We start from the raw sequence: 24,022 nt of genomic DNA on the forward strand, positions 1-24,022 counted from the left end.
CTAAAATTAAATGTTACCTTTCTTATTCTAAAATGAGTCCATCTTTACTATAAGGCTCTGGGTTTCTTCTGAAGTTTTAGAATGTGGTATTCAGATCTTTTACCATAGCTGATTTCGAGGGTCTGTCCCTCATTTGGAACAAAGTCCCTCTGTCCCTCCTTCCTCCTCATTTGTCCCTCATTTTGGTCTGATCTATGTAGTTGTATATAAAATGCTCTATTTATCTATCAAAAAGTTTTTACAGTGCTAGACCTTTCATCCAATTACTAAATTGGTGCAATTGTACATTTCCAAAGCCAATATAAAGGAATAGTAGTGGTAAAAGAACTACTTGTGCGTTTAACCAACAATTGTTTTTGTATAATTCTCCTTTAATAAGGGCGTGACAGGGGTGTGTGTCCTGTGCCAGCATAATTTTGCTAATAGGTGTCCCTCGTTCCCTTCTCAGAAAGTTGGGAGGTATGCTTGTACGTGTTAGGCCATTGCATTATTTGGAGAACTGTATGGCACAGGACCTCAGATCTTCTCTTTGACATTGTAGAATGCTGCTGATCAGTGTGTTCATTATTGTGCTATGATACTAGGGATCATTCTCCCATGCACTGCCAGATTTCATAGGTGCCTTGAAACGCCATTAGCTTTCACGTAGGAATAATAGTGAATTTCATTGATGCGTCTATTATAGAGAGATTACCAAGGAGCACATAAATGAGAATTAAACAGCTGTGTAGCAGGTGGGCTTTTGCCATAATGTTCAAGCATGCACAGTCAACTGAAAAATCACCTTCCATCAAGCCTGGTGGAGCTGATTGGGACAGCCACATTCCTGATTTTGACCAATGTGCAGGCAATGTGCATTGGAGTTATATTGTCTGCTGGAACCTGTCCTATTCCTGGCATCTTACAAATGCAGTGTACATGCATGTGCTGTACAGTGTACATGAAAAATAAAACATTTCTAGGGAGAAATTCTAGGGCAAAAAGGAAGAAATCCCTACTTCTTAGCAATTTTTTTATTTGTAGAGTTTAGTTCCGCATTAAGATTAAAATAAAATATTATTTTTGTGAGAAATAGGGTTTTTCAATAGCCAAATATCTATTTCTTATGAAAAAATATCAACTTCAACCCTATAAGATATTTGTGTTTGTGACTTGAATATTTTCATGGAAAAATATTTAAAATAATAATTCTAAGTTTATTAATTCAATTGATTGGGATGCAAAAGGTTTATTAAGGTAAGGTATTAAAACTGACTTGTCTTGGTGCCCTCCCCCTGTAAGAATCGCCTGAATATAGCATGAGCAAAATGTATTTGTAAAGAAAAAAGCGGGAAGATTTTATAAATGCCTTCCTTATCTTCCTTATCGCTGCACATGACGTCATCATTCTTCCAGAATAGTTCCTGGGGAATGCAGAGTAGCTTAGATTTCTTAAGAAAACACTCCAGTTCATTGCAAGAGCATCTTCTTACAAGATTTGGAGTGCATTGTATTGCCCAGGATCTTGCTGGGAGGAGTGGACATCACTCTCACTTGATGTTGCATGTGGAATATGGGAGCAGGGTAAGTATACATACATAGTTACATAGTTACATAGTTAGTCTGGCTGAAAAAAGTCAAAAGTACATCCAGTTCAACAATAAAAAAAGTTCTAGTCCTACTCCCACGGTTGATCCAGAGGAAGGCAAAAAACCCAGCAAAGCATGATCCAATTTGCTCCTGCAGGGGAAAAAAATCCTTCCTGCTCCCCGAGAGGCAATCGGATATTCCCCGGACCATCTTTACCTATAAATGTTAGTAACCAGTTATATTCCCTGTATCCAAGAAAGATTCCAGGTCTTTTTTAAACCAATCCACTGAGCTGGCCAGAACCAACTCTTGAGGGAGTCTATTCCACATTTTCACAGCTCTTACTGTGAAGAAACCTTTCCATGTTTGGAAATTACATTCATTTTCCTCCAGATGCCCCCTTGTCCTCTGTGATGACCTCAAGGTGAATAACTCTACACCGAGTTCACTATATGAACCACTGATGTATTTATACATGATGATCACATCCCCCTTAATCTCCTCTTCTCAAGAGAGAATAAATTCACTTCCTCTAATCTTTCCTCATAGCTGACCTCCTCCATGCCTCTTATCAATTTGGTAGCCCTTCTCTGTACTTTCTCTAGTTCCCCAATGTTCTTTTTGTGAATTGGTGCCCAAAATTGAACAGCATATTCCAGATGAGGTCTTACTAATGATTTGTACCGGGGAAAAATTATATCTCTCTCTCTCTGGAGTCTATACCTCTTTTAATACGAGAGAGGATTTTGCTCACTTTAGAAACCGCAGCTTGTTATCTACCAGAAATCCCAGATCCTTCTCCACCATTGATTCCCCCAGTTGTACCCCCCTAGTATGTATGATGCATGAATAGTCTTAGCTCCCAAGTGCATAACCTTACATTTATCAACATTAAACCTCATTTGCCACATAGTTGCCCAATTACACAGTGTATTGAGGTCAGCTTGTAAATTGAAGACATCCTGTAAGGACGTTATTCCACTGCACAGCTTGGTGTCATCTGCAAAGACTGAAATGGTATTTACAGTATAATCCCAGACCCTATATCGTTTATAAATATATTAAAAAGTAAGGGTCCCAACACTGAACCTTGGGGTACACCACTGACAACCCTAGACCATTCAAAGTATGAATAATTAACCACTACTCTCTGAATACGATCTTTTAGCCAGTTTTCTATGCATTTACATACAGATTTTTCCAAGCCTGTAGACTTTACCTTACACATTAGCCGTGTGTGGGGAACTGTGTCAAACGCTTTTGCAAAATCTAAGTATACCACGTCCACCGCCACCCCTCTGTCCAAGGTTTTTCTCACCTCCTCATAAAAAGAAATCAGATTTGTTTGATAACTTCTGTCTTTCATAAATCCCATGCTGTCTGTTGCTTAAAATATTTTTTCCAGCAAGAACTCATCTATGTGCTCTTTTATTAAACTCTCCAGTATCTTCCCAACTATAGGAGTTAAACTAACAGGTCTATAATTACTTGGTAAAGATTTTGACCCCTTTTTACATATAGGCACCACATTGGCATTACGCCAGTCCAGTGGTACTATGCCAGTTATTAAAGAGTCCCTAAAAATGAGAAACAATGGCTTTGGAATGACAGAGCTCAATACTTTAAGGACCCGTGGTTGTATGCCATCTGGTCCAGGTGCTTTATTCACCTTTATTCTGTCTAAATATTTTGGGATCATATCAATTGTGAGCCAATGTGGATCATCTGGAGATGTGTCAATACCATGCCCATTATGGACAAGAGCTCCCCCATGCTCCTTTGTATACACAGAGCTGAAGAAGGTATTTAATACATTTGCCTTCTCTTTGTCCCCACTCACCTACTGTAGATTATTTTGTAAAGGGCCTACATGCTCGGACCGGACCTTTTTACTATTAATATATTTGAAGAATTTTTAGGGGGTTGGTCCTGCTATCTTTTGCAATCTGTCGTTCGTTTTCAATTTTTGCAGCCTTTATTTCCTTTTTGCATATTCTTTTATATTCTTTGTAATGTTTAAACGATGATAGTGTTCCTTTATTTTTATATTTAATAAAAGCTCTTTTCTTATTATCTTTAACTTTTTTAACTTTGGCCGTAAGCCACATAGGTTTGATTTTTTGCCTTTTAAACTTGTTGCCCATGGGAATATATTTTGCAGTGTGTTCACATACAGTCTTTTTGAAGAACTCCCATTTCTGTGTTGTGTTCATCGATGACAATATTCCCAGTCTAAGTCTTGGAGAGCATCTTTGGAATTTTATTGGAAAATTCGTTTTCTTAAAATTGAGCGGTTTAATTTTCCCGTATGTGCTCGCTGTTTACAGCTAACAATAAATGAAATCATGTTATGGTCACTGTTACCCAGATGTTCTTTTATATAGACATTCATAATAAGCTCTGCATGGTTTGAGATTACGCGGTCCAGCAGAGCATCATTCCTAGTTGGGGCCTCTATGAATTGTACTATAAAATTGTCCTGTAGTAGGTTTATACATCTCTACCCTTTAATTGTTCCTGTAGTACCATTAGTACAGTCAATTTCTGGGTAGTTAAAATCCCCCATTATTATCACTGTCCCAGCCCTTGCAGCCCTTTCGATCTGTGCAGGGAGTTGAGTCTCTACCTCCTCATTAACACTGGGAGGCATATAACAAACTCCAATGATTACCTTTGTAGTACGCACCCCCATGTGCAGTTCCACTCATAATGCTTTAGCCTCATCACACTCTCCATCAACTAGGTCCTCTTTCACACTCTTTTAAGTATAACATGTAACTTTTTTCTCTACAGGTACATTTTGGACATACTATCATCAGGCAATTTTTTTGAATGTGGGAGGGGGCTCAGACATAATAAGAAGACCTTGTATTTCATTGCAAGATTCACTTTAGAGTACTTGCGACAGTTTTCCATGTAAAACGCAGTTACACTTTGAAAGAGTTACAGTTTAAAAGAGGTGATTGGCATATGGCTCTTCCCCTCACTAGGCACGCCCTCATCCTAAACGCTGAAGCAACAGCTTAGTACATATGTGAATGGTCAGGGCTTTGAGTTGGCATGCAACGTTTGGACCATGGCTGCCTATTGATTTGTACTGGTTTGTATATTACCCAGCAGTATTAACTGTACACTGTTCAGTGAAAATCTGCCCAGGTGCTCTGCAGCAGAATTATATCAATAGATAAGCATATAGTTGTGGAGGCATTAAAGGGACTTAACCCTTTCACTGTGTGACGGGAGTGACTTTTGGGGGTGGGGGGACCCCTGTCTCAGCTCCCCATGTTCCCACTATTATGTGTAAGCCACCCTGTGCCTGTTAGGGGCACAGGGTGGAATGTCCTAGTATTGCGTATTGGTGTGGAGGTTGTCCATTGTTCTCTGCCAGGTGCTGCATCCCATTGTTCTATTGTGTCTTGCTGGCCAGCAAACTATTATGGGATGTATGTGTTCCTGTATTGTCTACTGCCATGTGGTTATCCCTTTGTTTTATTGAGTGTCTTGGGTTGGTGGGGGGTGGTTCCTGCAGCCCTTCCCCCTGATGGGTCGGCCTGCTGATGTGTTTCCTGTTCCTGGTTGTATTTCCCCGCCCTGTGTATATATCTTGTATTTGTGTTAAAATAAAGCAGTTGACTTCCTGTCTTCCTGTATGATCAGCGGTGGGGTCCATGGATGGTGTTCGGACAGGGAAGCGGGAGTCTAACAGAAAGAATGAAGGAGAACCTACCCTGATGGTGTTGCGAGAAGGCAGAGAGGCTATGTGCGGTCTCACAGGGGTCTCAGAGCTTGAACCAGATCTGGAATACCTGCTGAAGAAAGAACTGCATCTGGAAAGGGCATACAGGCAACTGCTAAAACATATTCGGCAGCATGCCCAAGAATCGGCAGTGGAAATTCCAGAGACTGGGGATTTGATAGACTTCTCTGCTGAGGAGGAACCAGCAGAAGCACTGGCAACAGGGCCAAACATTAGTGTACTCTGCCCAGCACTGGTAACATCTTCTGAGTTCCACGGACAGGAGATGGTGAACCCCTATAACCCAGACACCAGTTCCAGAGACTGAGGATTTGATTGACTTTTCTGCTGAGGAGGAACCAGCCGGCACACCTCCCACAAAAGAGCTGGCATCAGGGCATGGCGTGGTTGACCTCTGCCCACAACAACCAGCACCGCAGGAACTACAGGAAGAGGATGCAATCGGCACCTCACAACAGCAGCTTGAGCTGATGTCCATGGATGAGACTTTGGTCTCCACTGACACAACCCCAGAAAAGGATCTGGCATTGGGACAAGAGGATGTCAGCCTTAATTTGCAAACACTGGGGGGAGGTCCATCAAGTCAAAGTGGAGGAGACTACAGTCGCCACCTGGATACCCCAGGGATGCTGGGCAGTCGGCTCAGATCCCCCACCGCATGATGGAGTCGGCCCAGCCACCCTGTCTACTCCCCAGCAGCTGAGAGGACTTCAGGGAGAAGGACCAGTCCATACTTCTCCCCAGCGGCAGGTATGTTCTACAGGAGAGGCAGAGGTTGGCTGGGTGAGTAATGCTTGGTGTGGGACAATTTGCATGGGGTACTGTGTGGGTGCTGGCATTGGGGGACTGGAAGTACAGACTAACTTCGGAGTCCATCCGTCTGGGATTTACTCCTGCGTTAGTCTCCTGCTGAAAGGGGAGATATGTGACGGGAGTGACTTTTGGGGTGGAGGGCCCCCTGTCTCAGCTCCCCATGCTCCCACCATTATGTGTAAGCCACCCTGTGCCTGTTAGGGGCACAGGGTGGAATGTCCTAGTATTGTGTATTGGTGTGGGGGTTGTCCATTGTTCACTGCCAGGTGCTGCATCCCATTGTTCTATTGTGTCTTGCTGGCCAGCAAACTATTATGGGATGTATGTGTTCCTTTATTGTCTACTGCCATGTGGTTATCCCTTTGTTCTGTTGTGTGTCTTCGGTTGGTGGGGGGTGGTTCCTGCAGCCCATCCCCCTGATGGGTCGGCCTGCTGATGTGTTTCCTGTTCCTGGTTGTATTTCCCCACCCTGTGTATATATATTGTGTTTGTGTTAAAATAAAGCAGTTGACTTCCTGTCTTAAGAGAGTCTGGTGCTGTCTATTTCCTGTATGATCAGCGGTGGGGTCTGTGAATGGTGTTCGGACAGGGAAGCGGGAGTCTAATGGAAATACCCTAGCGCAGTCGGGGTCTGGTTCCATTACACACTGCCTGAGTTGTTTTTGCATTTTTTGCACACGATTAAAAAATAATTTTAGGCCTGAAGATTACACACAATCCCCAAAATAGTATATATTTTCTGAAAGCAGACACCCTAGAGAATAAAATAGTGGTAGTTCCAATTTTGTATGTCACACGATATTATTGCAAAAGTCTATGAAACGCAAAATTTCATTAAAAACAACCTAAAATGTAATTAAATACCCAACATGCCAAACCTTAAATTAGTGTGTGCCTATGAAATGATGACAACCTTCAGTACCCTATATTTTATATAGGCGATGCTTCAAAGGCCCCTATAGGTCATCGGTTTAGCTTTACGGAGGAGGTCTTGTGCTAGAATTGCTCTCACACTGGCATGTACGGCGATGTGTAACGTGTATCACAATCAACGTTTTCAGGCGTAGAAGCCCTGATGTGTGCGCTTATGTTCAAACATGTGTATATGTGGGGGCCTTAAACTTTTTTGGGGGGGCTATGTTATCTGTTTGGGTGTAACTTTATTTTTTTGCAACACGTTTCTCGGCTGTGCTAGCCGAGCAAGTGACAGCTGTGACCCGGAAGTGACGTCAACTTCTGGGTCACACAAAGAAGGGGAACAAACATCTGCCCCCCTCTCCCTTCTATCCGCCAGCACCCTGGCACTCCCCGGGCCTGCAAACGGGGACCAGATACATGGCGGGAGCGTGCAGGTGGTGGGAGGTGGGGGGCATTACTGGTGGCTGTGGAAGCTATTGTGTGTATGGAGCTGCGTAACCATGGAGTGGTCAGGGTGCCCCCGCTGACAGGTTTCCAAGTCAGAAACACCTACAATGGGCACTTGAGCAGCAGAACTGGACCACAGAGCAATGGACAAATGTGGCCTGGTCTGATGAATCATGTTTTCTTTTACATGATGTGGATGACTGGGCATGGGTGTCACTTACCTAGGGAATATATAGTACCAGGATGCAGTAAGGGAAGATAGCAAATTGGAGGAGGCAGTGTGATGATTTGGACAATGTTCTGCTGGGAAACCTTGGTACTGCCATTCATGTGGGTGATTCTTTGATATGTACCACCTACCTACAGCCCTGGCCAAACGTTTTGAGAAAAACACAAATATTAATTTTCACAAAGTTTGCTGCTTCAGTGTTTTTAGATCTGTTTGTCAAATATTACTATGGTATACTGAAGTATAATTACAAGCATTTCATGAGTGTCAAAGGCTTTTACTGACAATTATATTAAGTTTATGCAAACAGTCAATATTTGCAGTGTTGACCCTTCTTTTTCAAGACCTCTGCAATTTGCTCTGTCATGCTGTCAATCAACTTCTGGGCCACAACCTGACTGATGGCAGCCCATTCTTGCATAATCAGTGCTTGGAGTTTGTCAGAATTTGTGGGGATCTGTTACTGACAGCTTGGTGCCAGATACCACAGCATACCTTCACAGATCTAGTGGAGTCCATGCCTTGATGGGTCAGGGCTGTTATTGTGGCAAAAAGAGGACCTATTCAATATTAGGTGGGTTGTCATAAAGTTATGGCTGAATTATGTATGTCCAAAAAAGAAATGTTTATTGTACCCAACATTTCAGTGTAAACTATCTTTCTCAAGGCTGTTTTGTTTTCTCTGCCATTGGAGCAGACAGACCATGGGAACAAAGCCACCCCAAGGACTTATGACATTGAATGCTCTTCTGTTTTTAACACCCTTGTGAATTTAGCAATTTAGCCTAAAGCAATGGGAGATTTTATATATTTAGGATGAAATCTTTTAATAAATCTGGATTTTATTATTATTTTTGTCAATTGCTCATCTTATTAATTAATATTTTTTGGTATGCATCTAGCTGCATTGTAATTCTAAAATGTGATTTTTGATTCTGTAACTGGAAGCCTGCATGCGCTTACTACTATGTAGTAGCATTGTGCGTATAATTGTGAAAGATAAACTGGACAGAAATACAGCGGTGAGCAGAGAGCGGAGAGAGCCGCTGCTCTTGGGCTCAGCACTAGATCGAGATCGGGCTCAGGTAAGTGTTTAGGGAGAGCTGGGAAGGGTGGGGGGGGGTGGGGGGGGGGCAAAACATATAATTTTTTTACCCGAATGCAGAGAATGCATTAAGGTAAAAAAAAGACCTCCTGCTTTTAGAACCACTTTAAAAAGCTGTCTTCTGGCCATGTGTTTTACTGCATTACCGTTAATTTCTATGGACCCTGACATGCAGGACTTAGTAAGCCTTATGCACTGCAGCAGAGGGGTAGGAGCAGGAGTGATTGATTTATATGACCAGTTATATGTTTGCTGTGGTTTCCCTACTGTCAGAGACTGACATTGATAACTACTTAGATGTGTAATCGTGGACTGAATAATAATCTGGGATGTTTTCAGATAAATTAGTATATTATAGATAGATTATTATTTAATTATTGTAGGTAATGATATAGCACCAACAATTTATGCAGCAGTTTACATATTTTACATTATATGAGTCCCTACCCTCAAGGAGCTTGCAACCTTAAAGTGGAACTTCACTCTGTCACTCAACATGGACTATTGTTAATCCTTATGCTGCTAGTATTAGTAAATAGATAGAAAAGTATATCATATTTACATGTTTTAAACTTTTTTTTTTTACATTTATTCAGTTACTTCCTGGTTTCCATGCCTAGGCAAATTATGTTATACATCCCAGGAGTCTTCAGGAGGGGAGGGAGGATTCTCAGCTCAGCCAGTGCCTGAGCTAAGGGCAGATGAATTTCAGGAAGTAAATGATACATGAATCATCTGCCCTTACTCAAGATGGCCACTGCTAGAAATGCCAGGGGCGTTTTTCAAAATCATTTCTCAGCAAAATAAAGCATGGAGACATGGATGGATGAATAAGTTTGCTTTGAATAGTAACAATGAATTGAATAGCATTTTTGGTTTGTGGTGCTCAGATGCAGTGCAGTTCCACTTTAAGGTCCCTAGCTCACATTCATACATGCACGATACAATTTAGACAGGAGCCACTCAGCCTACCAGCAGGTCTTTGAAGTGTGGGAGGAAACCCACACAAAAGTGGTTGAGTATTGAACCAAGGACCCCAGTACTACAATACAGAAGTGCCAACCACTAAGCCAGTATGTTATTTCTTTAAGAACATAAAGTGCCCTTGCCAGTACAGCAGTTTGTCCATTTGAATTATTTTAAAATGTTGGAAGCTATGATACAGATGCAATTAAATATTACCCGATGACTAGCCAACATTTGGTTTACATTGGACATTGTTCATTGACTAATAAAAACTATGTTCCTGTATTTACTCTCTATAATAGTATATCCTGGAAAAAATAATGACTCTTCTCACATTTGGATGGCGTCATCTTTTCCTGTGCATCTGTGTCTGTTATTGCCTATTGCATTAAAGTAGAGTTTTCCAGCCAGTAATACATGGACTTGGGGTGGTGGGTGCTAGGTCTACCTTATGGGCTACCTGAAAAACACATCTCCAAATGATAATATCAGGCTTCAGCAAATGTCCTACTGAACAACATTAGGTTGAGTTTCTGACAGTGTTCTTTATAAGCAATAGCTGGAGCTGGTTGTATATTAGCAGTTTTTGTGTGTGGCTTTTTAGAATGTATGTATTATCTTTTTTTTCCCCAAGTCAGACTTAGGCAGGCAATAGACAATTCCCCTATCAACACAGACAATGTTGACAAGGGAATCTCTTCTGTGGAGCCATTGTGTTCTCCTGCCAGGGAGGGGAGCCGCTAGCAATAATTGCATGTAAAATCCGGCAGGCTGGTTGTACCCAAGTTGATCTATCACTTGAGTACATTCAGCCTGCCAATACATGGTTTGAATCTTGTCCAGTTCCTGCTAAACCAACTGAGATTTGAACCATCTATGGCTGGCTTTATAGCTCCTCAATCAGCGAAGCTCACACTATCTGCTGATTGGACAGCTCTAGCTCAGACTCAGCAGGGAATATGTCAGACTGCTACAGACAGACCAGTGCTTCCACACAGAAAGCAAGGGGTCCCACTCTGTAACATGTCCCAGTTCCATGAACAACAGTCATAGGTGAGATTTTATTTAGGGGTAATTTCCTTTCACTTCCTGTCATAAGGAAATATTTTTTTCTTTTGCTCAGACCTCAGTAAAAGCCTGACAAATGCTGTAATGAAGGCTTAGGGGTAATTTCTTTTCACTTCCTGTCATAAGAAAATAGTTTTTTTTACTCAGACCACAGTAAAAACCTGGCAAATCCTGTAATGCTAGGCATCCCTAGCAATGTTTTAGGCAAATTCAGACTTTCTACCAGATTTTGATCACTAATACGATTAAAAGTTAGAAGAATGAAAACAACCTACCATTAGCAAAAATTTTAACTCATAACAAACTTTAGTCAATTTTATGGAATCAAATAGAGTAGATTGGAAGAATAATTGTAACTGAAAAGAAAATGATCAAAAACAAGAACCTTGTCAAGTAATTTTATAGAAAGCCATTCGATTTCCACTGCAGTCAAATGGGAATTTTTCTGCTCAGTTGACCAGTGCCATAATCATGAGGATTTCATTGGACAACTGGATTTTTTTCTCAGTTTATTCATGACACAGAATACAATTCTTATGTATTCAAACACTAGTAGACATGACAAATACAGTATAAGAGCTGTATACTATGCTATTTATTAAGCTTTGAAATTTTTCCCTCAGCTTTGTTGTGCAGAGATCCCTCATATTCTTGAAATGTATCTACTGGCATGACGAACCAGACCAGCAACTGGCCACCTGAAGCAGTTTCTTTGATATATACAGGTGAAACTCGAAAAATTAGAATATCGTGCAAAAGTTCATTTATTTCAGTAATGCAACTTAAAAGGTGAAACTAATATATGAGATAGACTCATTACATGCAAAGCAAGATAGTTCAAGCCGTGATTTGTCATAATTGTGATAATTATGGCTTATAGCTCATGAAAACCCCAAATCCACAATCTCAGAAACTTAGAATATTGTGAAAAGGTGCAATATTCTAGGCTCAAAGTGTCCCACTCTAATCAGCTAATTAAGCCATAACACCTGCAAAGGGTTCCTGAGCCTTTAAATGGTCTCTCAGTCTGGTTCAGTAGGAATCACAATCATGGGAAAGACAGTTGTGCAGAAAACCATCATTGACATCCTTCATAAGGAGGAAAAGCCTCAAAAGGTAATTGCAAAAGAGGTTGGATGTTCCCAAAGTGCTGTTTCAAAGCACATTAATAGAAAGTTATGTGGAAGGGAAAAGTGTGGAAGAAAAAGGTGCACAAGCAGCAGGGATGACCGCAGCCTGGAGAGGATTGTCAGGAAAAGGCCATTCAAAAGTGTTGGGGACTTTCACAAGGAGTGGACTGAGGCTGGAGTCAGTAGATCAAGAGCCACCACACAGACTGATCTTGTCAAGCCGCTCCTGAACAACAAACAACATCAGACGTGTCTTACCTGGGCTAAAGAAAAACAGACCTGGTCTCTTGCTCAGTGGTCCAAAGTCCTCTTTTCTGATGAGAGCAACTTTTGCATCTCATTTGGAAACCAAGGACCCAGAGTATGGAGGAAGAATGGAGAGGCACACACTGCAAGATGCTTGAAGTCCAGTGTGAAGTTTCCACAGTCTGTGTTGATTTGGGGAGCCATGTCATCTGCTGGTGTTGGTCCACTGTGCTTCATTAAGTCCAGGGTCAACGCAGACGTCTACCAGGAGATTTTGGAGCACTTCATGCTTCCTTCCGCAGACGAGCTTTATGGTAATGCTGACTTCATTTTCCAGCAGGACTTGGCACCTGCCCACACTGCCAAAAGCACCAAAACCTGGTTCAATGACCGTGGGATTACTGTGCTTGATTGGCCAACAAACTTGCCGGACCTGAACCCCATAGAGAATCTATGAGGCATTGCCAAGAGAAAGATAAGAGACATGAGACCAAACAATGCAGAAGAGCTGAAGGCCGCTATTGAAGCATCCTGGTCTTCCATAACACCTCAGCAGTGCCACAGGCTGATAGCTTCCATGCCACGCCGCATTGAGGCAATAATTGCTGCAAAAGGGGCCCAAACCAAGTACTCAATACATATGCATGCTTATACTTTTCAGAGGTCCGATATTGTTCTATGTACAATCCTTGTTTTATTGATTGCATGTAATATTCAAATTTTCTGAGATTGTGGAATTGGGGTTTTCATGAGCTGTAAGCCATAATCATCACAATTATGACAAATCACGGCTTGAACTATCTTGCTTTGCATGTAATGAGTCTATCTCATATATTAGTTTCACCTTTTAAGTTGCATTACTGAAATAAATGAACTTTTGCACGATATTCAAATTTTTTGAGTTTCACCTGTATATTGATTGCCTAGCAGAAAATCAAAAATAGGGTTTTTTTCCATTTGATAAGAAATTAAATTGGGTTTCTGTGTGTAGCCAACTTAAAATATATGTAAACTTTATAATTAAAACCTCATAGAAGCCGAAAATGGTAAAGCCCAACTCCATGTTTTCTAAGTGTTTTGTCCCTGTATTTCAATTGTGCTCCTGTTTTGTCACCCTTCCACTTGAGCTGTTGATAGAAGCTACAAGTGGCTGTTTGAACACCCATTACGCAGGCATGGGCCACTGTTCTCTCCATTAAGGATTAGCCAAGGTTTGCTCCAAATCATGTTCAGCCACAACATGCTGGAAACGGTCACATGACAGTTTGATAGCATCCCAATCAACTGCCAACTTGGAATTTCCCATCCCACAGTCACACATAACAAAGGGGCAGAGATCTTGGTGACATCATTGATCTTAAGACCACATGGCCATATTTGGTATATTACATTCTCTAGATATGATCATGTGGCCATATGCAAGGTCAATGATGTTCCTCTGTGATTGGGAAGGTGGAATGCTGTCATGTGACAGTTTCCCACAGGTTCAGGCTCCTCAGTTCAGATATGATATATACTTTTAGCAAACTAAATATGACGCAGGGTTACATATACTTTATAGAGTTACTTGACTCAGAACAGATATGCAGGTCACATGTCCTAACAGTTTGCTGGCTGTATAAGTGATCCCGGACATTAATTCTCTTGAGGACTGGCTTGTTATACCAATGTCCTGCCCAGGCCATTTTTCAGTTTTCAGTGCTGTGCTAGTTTGACTGACAATTACTTGGTTATGAAGCACTGTACCATACCCAAGTGAATTTTATATCTTTTTGGACAGAGAGAGCTTTCTATGTGTGGTATATAATAACATCTGAGATTTTGACATTTTTTTTACTATATAAAGAAAAAGGACAAGGACAGTATGTGCACCCCTAAAATTACTTCTTTTTTGGAAATTATACACCAAGGTGATCTGATTTTAGCCTATTGTTTTCTGGAAGTAATGAAACATGAGGGGAGCTTGGTATTGGTTCATTATATACACTAAATGGAAAGGTCCTACACAGAGGGAGGTGGTGATGAAGGGGTTATGTACAGGTCCCATACAGTGGCAGGATGGAGATGAAGGGTTAATGTGCAGGATAAGGCAGGTGAGGGATTAACATATGGGATCAGAAACAGGATGAAGCTGACATACTGTAGAGGTTTGTGGAAGGCATTGTTTTGGTCCTTGATGACACTGCATTGGGTTCTGCCTATGATCAGGGAGCTTTCAATTACAATTAGTATTTGAAAGGAAAGTAAAAGACAGCTGATAAGAGCATCCACTGTTTACATTGCATGATACTGTGATTGGTCACAGCTATCACGTGGTACGGAGCCAATTACATTGGCTCTGTACCTTCTGTTTGTGAACTGAACTATCCAATGGACAGGGCCTTTACAGTAGTACAGTGCTTATGTGCATGATAGAAATGCACAATAACGCTTAAAATTATGTTTTAAAATGCTGTCCTGCCTTCAAGAGTGCACCGTCCAACCATTATGTACAACAGGCAGACTGCAAGTAGTTAAAGTGCATCTAAAGCCTGTCTTTTTTTCTTCTCAGAGTAATAAATGGGCAATGAAAGCTGACATATGTTGAATTAAACGTAAAGCTCCTCTTTTTTTATTGATAAATGTAGCTGCAGAACTGCCAGCATCTAAACAGCTACAGCAGCAGCAAGGATGATAATGTTACAGTGATTTCACTGCAGAAGGAAAAGTGTTGTCATCCTATCAAAGGAGCTGTCCATCCAATGCTTCTATTGGCAAGATCACCAGGTATTTAGAAAAAGTTCCAGAGGGTTCTTAGATAAACACAGAGCCCATTCTCACTGGTGTGGAGAGCCCACATCACATATGTGATTTTATAGGTTAACCATAGTTCTACTTTACACTGACACATTTTAAAAATTCTGTCAAAGTATGTATTCCTAATTCAAAAAGCACCTTCCATTGCTCTCAGTCTCTTCCAAATCTAAAAAAAAATAATTTTTTTTTGCCTTTGTACTCCGACTTCATGCTGGAATGTGGCTTCATTTGTTCTCCATGGTCCCATGGTCTTCGTGTCCTCACAGAGGACATTACAAGGAGTTAGAAAAACACAATAACAAATGATTTCATGAAAAATAGATTACAGGGCCATTATGTAGTGGAAGTGTATAGATATGAGCATAAAGGTGACACTTATGAATGGACCCAACTCTCCATGCTGCTTCTTGCTGTTTATTTTACACTACAAAGAAAGCAATAGGAAGAATGCAAAAATCTATTTTGTAGGAGAAACAGGAGCCCCCAACTGGTTGGGATTTTATGACAGGTGTTCTCAAAACAGAGGCTCAGCCCACCAGACTCCATCTATAACTGTAATTTCATTTTTGGGTGCCCTGACCCTTTAAAAGGTGGATCTTTTTTTTGTAGCAGTTTTCATATGTAGTCGTTTGCCATTCAGTTCTGCATGTCTTTGCTCTTGTGCGGCTTCCTGCTTGGCCATCGTGACACAAGCTTTCCCTCATTTGAAAAACATTTTTGGGAATCTCGGCTTAAATCTTCTTTTCTGATGTGGCTCCAGTTCCTGCAGTCAGCAGTCAGTGTTTGCTCAGTTCCATCTTTGTGTTGTACTTGGAAATCACTGTGGGTACGCTTCTCAGAAAAAAAAACTTTCCTGTACCTCTATGCAAATATCACTCTAGGAGTGGAGAACAAGAGTACAAACCTAACAGAGCAAAAACAAAAATGTGAAAGTCTACGCACAGCCAGCTATTTGTCCAGCTGACAGTGGGAAGCGCAGTACATCCCGGACACCTGCACATCTCTGCTATATAACAAGACGCCACCTATACTGTTTTCTGGGTTTTCTTGGATTTGGTTTGGTTAAATGTGGCCATGGAGAGATCGGGCTGATAAGTACGCTGTTTGGGCTTCTTAGATGCACTATTCTGTTTATGAAGGTAAGAATTTTTTTATGTCACACAAGAAACAGTAAAAAAAAAATAAAGAAGAGCATTTGAACATGCAGCAGTTCACTAATAACATTATTATATAGCTAAAGGCAAAACTTTTTTTACATTTTGGATAGTATGGAGATTGATCGTCCTGTGTACCTTTATCACCGAGAGAGAAAGTGAAAGAAAATTCCCAATTTTGGGTTGTCACCAGGACAGGAATAGAGGGGAAATCTGACAATGGGGACACTTTTTCTGGTGACAGGAAGTGAATAAAATCTTCCCAATGGGACACAGATGGCAAAAAATGTGCAGGGGTTATAATCCTTCCTTACTCTATCCAAAATGCCTTTAGTTGTACTTTAGCAGTAAGATTCTGGTATATACTGTATTTGTGTGTCAGTGCTCAGATTAACATTACAATATAGGTTTAAATGAAAGTGTATGTAAACTCTAACAACGATCTCTCATTTCTTTATCATTCATTAAGGGACAGAGTATCAGTAGTAATTCATAGAAATCTGGGTTATACTGTCTAATATTACTGATCCATCTTGCGCTCCTTAATGGATTTTATGGTAAGTACAAAAATCCTGTTTTCTTTATTGTTCACTAAGGGACACAAAATCGATTGTATTTCATAGACAATTGGCAGTACTACTCAGCAGTGTATGAGTTATGACTGATGCTGTATCCTATAACCACTTGCTGACTGCGCTCAGTACTTTTACATGTACGTCATCTGTCCTGCTCAACGCCACAACCAGCTTTGTCCAGTGGATTTCTGTACTCGGGCCCAGTGATCATGTGATTGCTATGTGATCACATAATCACAGTGTCAACAAAGCTGTTATGAGCGAATTAATTCATAGCAACTGTGTGTACTATGCTGTGATCAGCCCGCCCCACAGCTATCACATGGTATCAGGGTCAATCACAGCACCCAGTACCATGTGATTATCTGTATCCAATCACAGATCACTAGTGATCACAGCTGTCATGAATGTAACCCATTCATGACAGTTGAAAACTTTGCTATTACAATGATCTTCTTTATAACAGCAAAGTGGTAAAAAAAAAAAAATCCCTGATCACCCCCTCAGAGTAGTACAGTGTTACTATGGTGACACTAAACTACTCTGATAAAAGTATGTAAAAAAAAATGTTAAAGGAAAAAAAAAATGTTTTGAAAAATTGCTTAATTAAAAAAAAAAAGACATACTGCCACCAGTCAGTGTCCCTGATTGCTGCCACACCAGCCAGGATGAGGCTGTAGTGCACTGGTGACAATATAAAAAAAATAATGAAAAAAAACACATTTTATTAACTTTCTTCATTTTCAAAAACATTGTAACAAAAAATTACAAATTCAAAAAATTTACTAATTGCCTCAGACTGTGTCTACTTTCTAAAAAGTGGTTATTTGGGGGACATTTGTCCTGTCCTGGCATTTTAAGGGCCTCAAGAAATGAGATAGACGTTCAGTACAGCAGGATTGATCAATTTTGAAATATATATACCATAGTTTGTAGACACTATAATTTTCACACAAACCAATATACATGTAGCAGACTACATTTTGGCCTAAATTTATGAAGAAAATTGATTTTAATGGGAAATGTTTTATAACAGAAAGTAGAAAATATTGTTTTTATTTCATAATTTTCTGTCTTTTTTCGTTCATTGTCAAAAAATAAAAAACCCAGTGGTGATCAAATACTACCAAAAGAAAGCTCTATTTGTGTGAAAAACAAATTATAAAAATGTCATATGCACACAGTGTTGCATAACTGCGCAATTGCCAGTTAAAATAGCGCAGTGCTGAATAGCAAAAAAAAAAATGCCCTGTTCATGAATGGGGTAAAACCTTTCCGGAGGTGAAGTGGTTAATGAATGATAAAGAAATAGATGTTCTGGTAAATAAAACAAATAACATTTTCTTTTTTGGTTTGTTAAATCTACCATTGGAAGATTTAAAAAAAAAGAAAACTTTTTGATTCTGCCAAAAATCTTATAAGCTGGTGCTCCCTTCCTGGTCTGTTAACTTTGAAAGAGTTTTGTTCTGTTTGATAAGTAAAAAAAAACCTGCTGATCCTAACAAAAATCTTGTGAATTGATAACTTCCTAGTAAGTTGAATTTTGATTTATGTATGCATTAGTTGGTTGTACACAAGTCAATCTTTCGATCCACTTTTGTACAACCAGCCTATCGTGTTTTTCCCAAATGATCAGTGCCCACAGCTATAGCAGCCAACACTGAACAGTGGAACATTGAAATCTATCTGCAGGGAAGCTCAATAGCTCTAATGTGTGGATGGGGGAATTGGCTCATTTTTTTTTCTGTTTCTGCTTTACAATCATTCCAGATATCTCTAAAGACTACAGAACCTATCTCTTCTTATTATGTTATGGAGAGGAGGAGGGGAAAGGGTTTTGTAGTCCTGCCATAATGAATAATGCTGCTCCCTCATAGATACAATACAGTAAGGCAAGATCACAATGAAAAAAAAAAAGAAACCTAAAAAAAAACTAATGCAGTCCCCACATCTAAGGACTGGTAAACTGCAACATATTACAAGTTTATTCTCAGATTAGATATCCTCTAAAGTGGTTGTAAACCCATGAAATGGAATATGAACAGAACCTAAAGTGTTTTCTACCTGAACTCTCCTCCCTCTGCTATCTGCATGAGTCACTTCTGAGAGTCTAACTGGAAATCATGCAATCCTGGGAGACTGCCCTGCCTCCCCTACAGCACACAGCAGGTGATTGACAGTCTCCACTGTGCATGTTTCCCTATGAGTGAGTCTGGAGGAGGATGTCTCCATTCTCTCCACTAGACATGTGCAGAAGGAAAAAAATTGTTTAGTTTTGGATCGATTTGTTAAGTTACTAATTTAGTTTTGTTGCACTTGTATTTGTTTTGTTTAGTTTCAGTTTGTTTATTAGTTTTTGAAAAGATTACAATTTTTCCTATGGATTTAAAGTATTTGAATCAAAAATACTGAATCGATCCAAATTCATTGTGAAGAATAGTTGGTTCGATTCTATTTAAAATTCAAATTTCGGAAGACAGCTATATTATTTCTATTTTATTCTATTCAAAATTCAAATTTCGGAACACGGCTATACTCTCTCTATTTAATTCTATTCTATTTGTTCTATTCTATTCTTTTATTTTCTATTCTTATCTATGCTTTTCTATTCTATTCTTTTCTATTTTATTATATTATTTTCTATTTTATTCCCTTATTTTCTATTCTATTCTGTTCTACGCTATTCTTTTCTATTCTATTTTGTTTTATTCTATTCTTTTCTAAATTAAAATTTCATAAAGGCGGCTATATTCTTTCTATTTTATGCCAAATGCCAAAAAAAAAAATTTGAAAATCCAATGTTAAAGTGCTATAATAATATAAAAACTGTGCAATTTATATTAATAAAGTTTTTTTATAGTTCTAGACTAAATCACACCAAGTGTCCAAAGACAATCCAGTATATTCATCTGCTGTTTAAGTAAACTTTTCTTTTACTTCAATAAACCAGCTTCCTTCCACCACCACTAAGGTGTAGCCCCAGAGGGATAAAACTCCCCAAGATGTCCAATTAATTGGATAAGCTGGTCTAACAGGCATTGATTTAGCAACTCAGCCTCCAATAGCTGTTCCTCCAATCCTGGAATAATTAGGCATACATCCTCAAACAAAGCATACAAGGCGGAAAAGAGAAAGCGGAGCAGAGGAGTCTACTTATACAAACTCTGCATAGCCATTCATTCAGTGAATCTGCATGTACATTTGTTCTGTGCGAATTGGGCAAAACAAGTGTTCCTTAGGCAGTTTTCTCCACTGAACTAATATTCTTTTATTATTGGCAGCAGACACATACCACATTATGGTCATTAGATGGAGCTGAGGAGTGAAGGAAATACATATGACATTGTAACAAGTGATTCAATCAATTCTAGCGAACACTAGAAGGGATAAACAAATGTAACCTCTGGTTACCCCTTCTTGTAGTTTTCTGCAGGTAGTCTGTAGTGATGGGGCCTGCTGGGTAATATCTGGTTTTGTAAATGTATTTGATGGATAAAAAGTGGTATTATATAATTTGTGGCTATTGATTAATATATTTCTTGATGTCTCCATGTCATATATTACCCATTTAGCATGTGTCAGGGTGTTCTTGGACTGGGCAGAGCAGTTTCATGCAGTCTCACATTAAATGAAGCATCATCCCTATAGAGTCATGACAGCATGAATAAAATAGAGTGAACCCTGGGTAGGGCTGAAAAAATGCCCCCCCCATGGGGTGAATGTTTCTCCAATTTTTATGCCCATCCCTTGAACTATAGTAATATGTGGAAATGGGTGCGGACGCTTCTCAGAATCAGCCACGGGAGTCAAACGTGTTGAGTATGTGAAGTGGCCTCAATACCACGCTAGCCACGCCCACTCACGCATTTCAGGGCTTGGACACAGAGGCGTGAGGGTGTGGCTAGTGTAGTGCTGAGGCCACTTTATATACTCAACACGCTTGACTCCCAGGGCTGGTTTTGAGCAGACTCAGGATGCTGCTTCCTTCATTCCCTTGCTGGTGGGTGACTCCTCTCCCTCAATCCGGCTTCATAGTGGCGCCGCCAAGCTTCATTCATGCTCTGTGAGAAGTTGCATATCTGCTGGGGACAACTCTCAGCAGAAAAAATAGGGGAGAGAGTCAGGAGTATAGAAAGAAAGGAAGAGTAAATTAGAACAGCCAATCCATTCGATGGGTATAATGCAAATTCTTGAAATGTAGGTGATCCAATGGTCCCAAGTTTTCTCAGCTTCATTTTATCGTTCAGGGTAGCTGAGAGTTTTTTGTTAATCATTATCCAAGATAATTTAGCCCTGACCATATCAAACGGGATGGCAGGAGACTTCCAAGATCTAGGAAAAGTAATGCATGCAGCTATGAACACAAATTAAATGGGCTTTCTCACGTGCCATGGCCCCTCCCGCATGGGTTGACCCAGTAAGGCCTTCAGCTGGGATTTCTTGAGGTTTGTTTGGGTTAGGCAGCATATGAAATATATATACACTTTCGGACAGATCCACCATATATGATGTAACATGCCCTCCTGACCACAACCTGTGAAAGAGAGTGGGGTTGCCCCCCTGGACACGAGAGGCCAGCCTAGATGGAACCATATATCTTAGCAATACCTTGTAGTTGGCTTCATTTATAGAGGTATTGATGTAAGATCTGGAAGCACAGATTACCATTTGTACCAGTCATCAGGCTCCATTTCAACATTCATATCCTGTTCCCATTTTACTATGTATGACAATTCGTTGGATTTAGACATCAGTATAGAATACATTTCTGAAATATGACCAGAACATTTATCAAGGTTCCTACATAAATATTGTAAGGCAGTAAAAGCAGACAAATCACACTGATGTTGTAGAAAGGTTAAGAAAGGCGCTATCTGGATGTAATGATAAAGTAGAATTCTTTATGACCTGCATAACCAGATATGTGACAAGGAATTGTCTTTTGCCTAATAATAATATCACAAATTCACTCATTATTGTAATGCATGGATGGCAACACACCATAAGTCTAGGTTCACACCTATGCTTTTTCTGTTGCATTTTGCAGAAATGCACAGCAGTCAATTTAACATGATTTCCTATGGGACTGGTTCACATTTCCGCGTTTTCACCCGGCGCATTTTTTGGAAAGGGTCAGGGACTTTTTAAAACACAAAACTTTGCGGTTTTGGTTTAATAGACTTCAATGGAGACACTGCAGAAATGCATGTAGTGCGTTTTTGATGCATTTTGCGTTTTAATCTGCCCAGCAACAAGTTGGAAAAAAAACTTGGCGAAACGCATAAAAAATGCATAAAAAATGCATGTGCAAAAACGCAAAATGTACCACAAAAAGCACTACAGAAATGGATGAAAAGCAAACTGCATAGGTGTGAACCTAGCCTAAGTGAATATGGCAATTAATCTGAACCATTGATTTTCAGGGCACCTCAATGCATTAAGGCAAAGCACCCACGATGCACATATGCTGCAATCACATATGTTACGATGTACTGTGCTCTGTCGTGTCATAAAAAAATGGTGCTTATCCAGTTTCTGCTTTGCTTTGGTGTGTTAATGTGTCACACATTAACATGTGTTGAAGTGACACTAAACAATATCTGTAATTAAAAAATAATATTGTATACTGAGCCATTACTTAAAGCAGAAGTTACGCTTTATGCTCTCCTTCCCCCCTCCTCTTCTACTTTTAAAACTTTTTGGAGGGGGAGTACCTGCTCCCACCTTCTGGCTGAATTGCCTTTGCTTTTCCACTGGTAGCTCTGCCCCCTCACTGCTTGCAATATTCTGGGACATGCCATAGGTCCCAGAAGGCTGCAGCACTATTCACAAAGCGCAGCATGGCATGCACATGCACAGTGAGAAGCTGGCTTTGAAGCCGCAAGGAATCACAGCTAGCTTCCCACAGTAAACATGGCAGTGCCAGGGACCCAAAGAACGGTGAAGAACTGGCCTGGGTGAGGATGGCGCTGGATCCCTGGACAGGTGATTGTCCTTTTATTAATAGTCAGCAGCTACAATATTAGGGGGAGAGGAGTGGTGGAAGAAGCTGGCTCAGGCTCCCAGTAACTTGCTAAGAGGATGAACCAGCTGCTGGTCCAGGCATCTGGGTGGATCCTTGTACTGAAGTCAGGAACTCTCCAGAGCCTGGACTGGCTCACTGATGTCAGCGGACATGTGGGAGTGCACTCCTGTGACCCACAGGAGAAGTAGGGCCAAAAGAGCTTTGACCGTACTTCTCCTTTAAGTTAAGAATACATACTTCAATAGATATTTTTTTTCTTTTTAACCTCTTGCTGCCCACAATCAATAGCTGTACTGCGAGTAGATGGTAGCTGCAGGCTGGGCGACATACTAGTATGTTACAACCTTTCTTCCAGGTTTGGATGCATGCGCGTGCCCCCTGTCGACCCGTATAGCAGTTGATTTCAGCCAATCATTTTGCCTGAAGTCAGCTGATTGGCTAAGGCCAATCACACACAGAGTTCTGTGTTTTCAAAATCACAGAACTATGTGTACATGGAACTGCAATCTGTCTGTTTCTTCTCCCTGCACAGGACAGAGCAAAAAAAACCCAAACAAACCAGACAGATAGTAAGGTAAAAGCAGCACATGTTACGCAGATTACACATTGTTAGGCACCCAGTTAACCCTTTTGATTGCCCCTAGATGTTAACCCCTTCATTAGTACAGTGTCAGATACAGTATTATCACTGATCACTGTATTAGTGTCACTGGCGATGTCAGTGTCAGTTAGTGACCCTCCCAGATAGTGTCTCTGCCACCCTATCACAGTCACACTATAAGTCACTGATCACTGCCATTACATTATAGCGTCATAGCTGTGTAAATTCCAGTATATAAGTTCATAGACATTATAACTTTTGCACAAACCAATTAATATACACATATTGGGATTTCATTTCACCAAAGACATGTACAAGGATTTGTTTTTATTGGAAATGTTTCATAACAGAAAGTAGCAAAATATTTGTTTTTCAAAATTTTATTTTTTTTGGTTTATATCACATAAAATAACAAAAAAAAACAGTGGTAATCAAATGCCATCCAAAGAAAGCTCTATTTATGTGAAAACAATTATATACATTATATATATTTTGATTTGCATACAGTGTTGCATGAGTGCGCAATTGCCAGTTATAGTCATGAAGTGTTGAACAGCATAATATGCCATGATCATGAAGGCAAGAAAAGGGTAAAACCTTCTGGAGGTAGAGTGGTTCAACCA

General features: G+C 40.2%; 1 protein-coding gene across 1 annotated transcript in view; it reads left to right on the forward strand.

The window, feature by feature from the left end:
• COLEC11 (collectin subfamily member 11) overlaps positions 1-24,022 on the forward strand; it is a 51,760-nt gene that overhangs the window by 1,459 nt on the left and 26,279 nt on the right. The window lies entirely within an intron of this gene.

This window comes from Staurois parvus, unplaced genomic scaffold (assembly GCF_062004578.1).
Source record: "Staurois parvus isolate SC_StPar_1 unplaced genomic scaffold, SC_StPar_1.0 ptg000409l, whole genome shotgun sequence".
NCBI classification, from domain to species: domain Eukaryota; kingdom Metazoa; phylum Chordata; class Amphibia; order Anura; family Ranidae; genus Staurois; species Staurois parvus.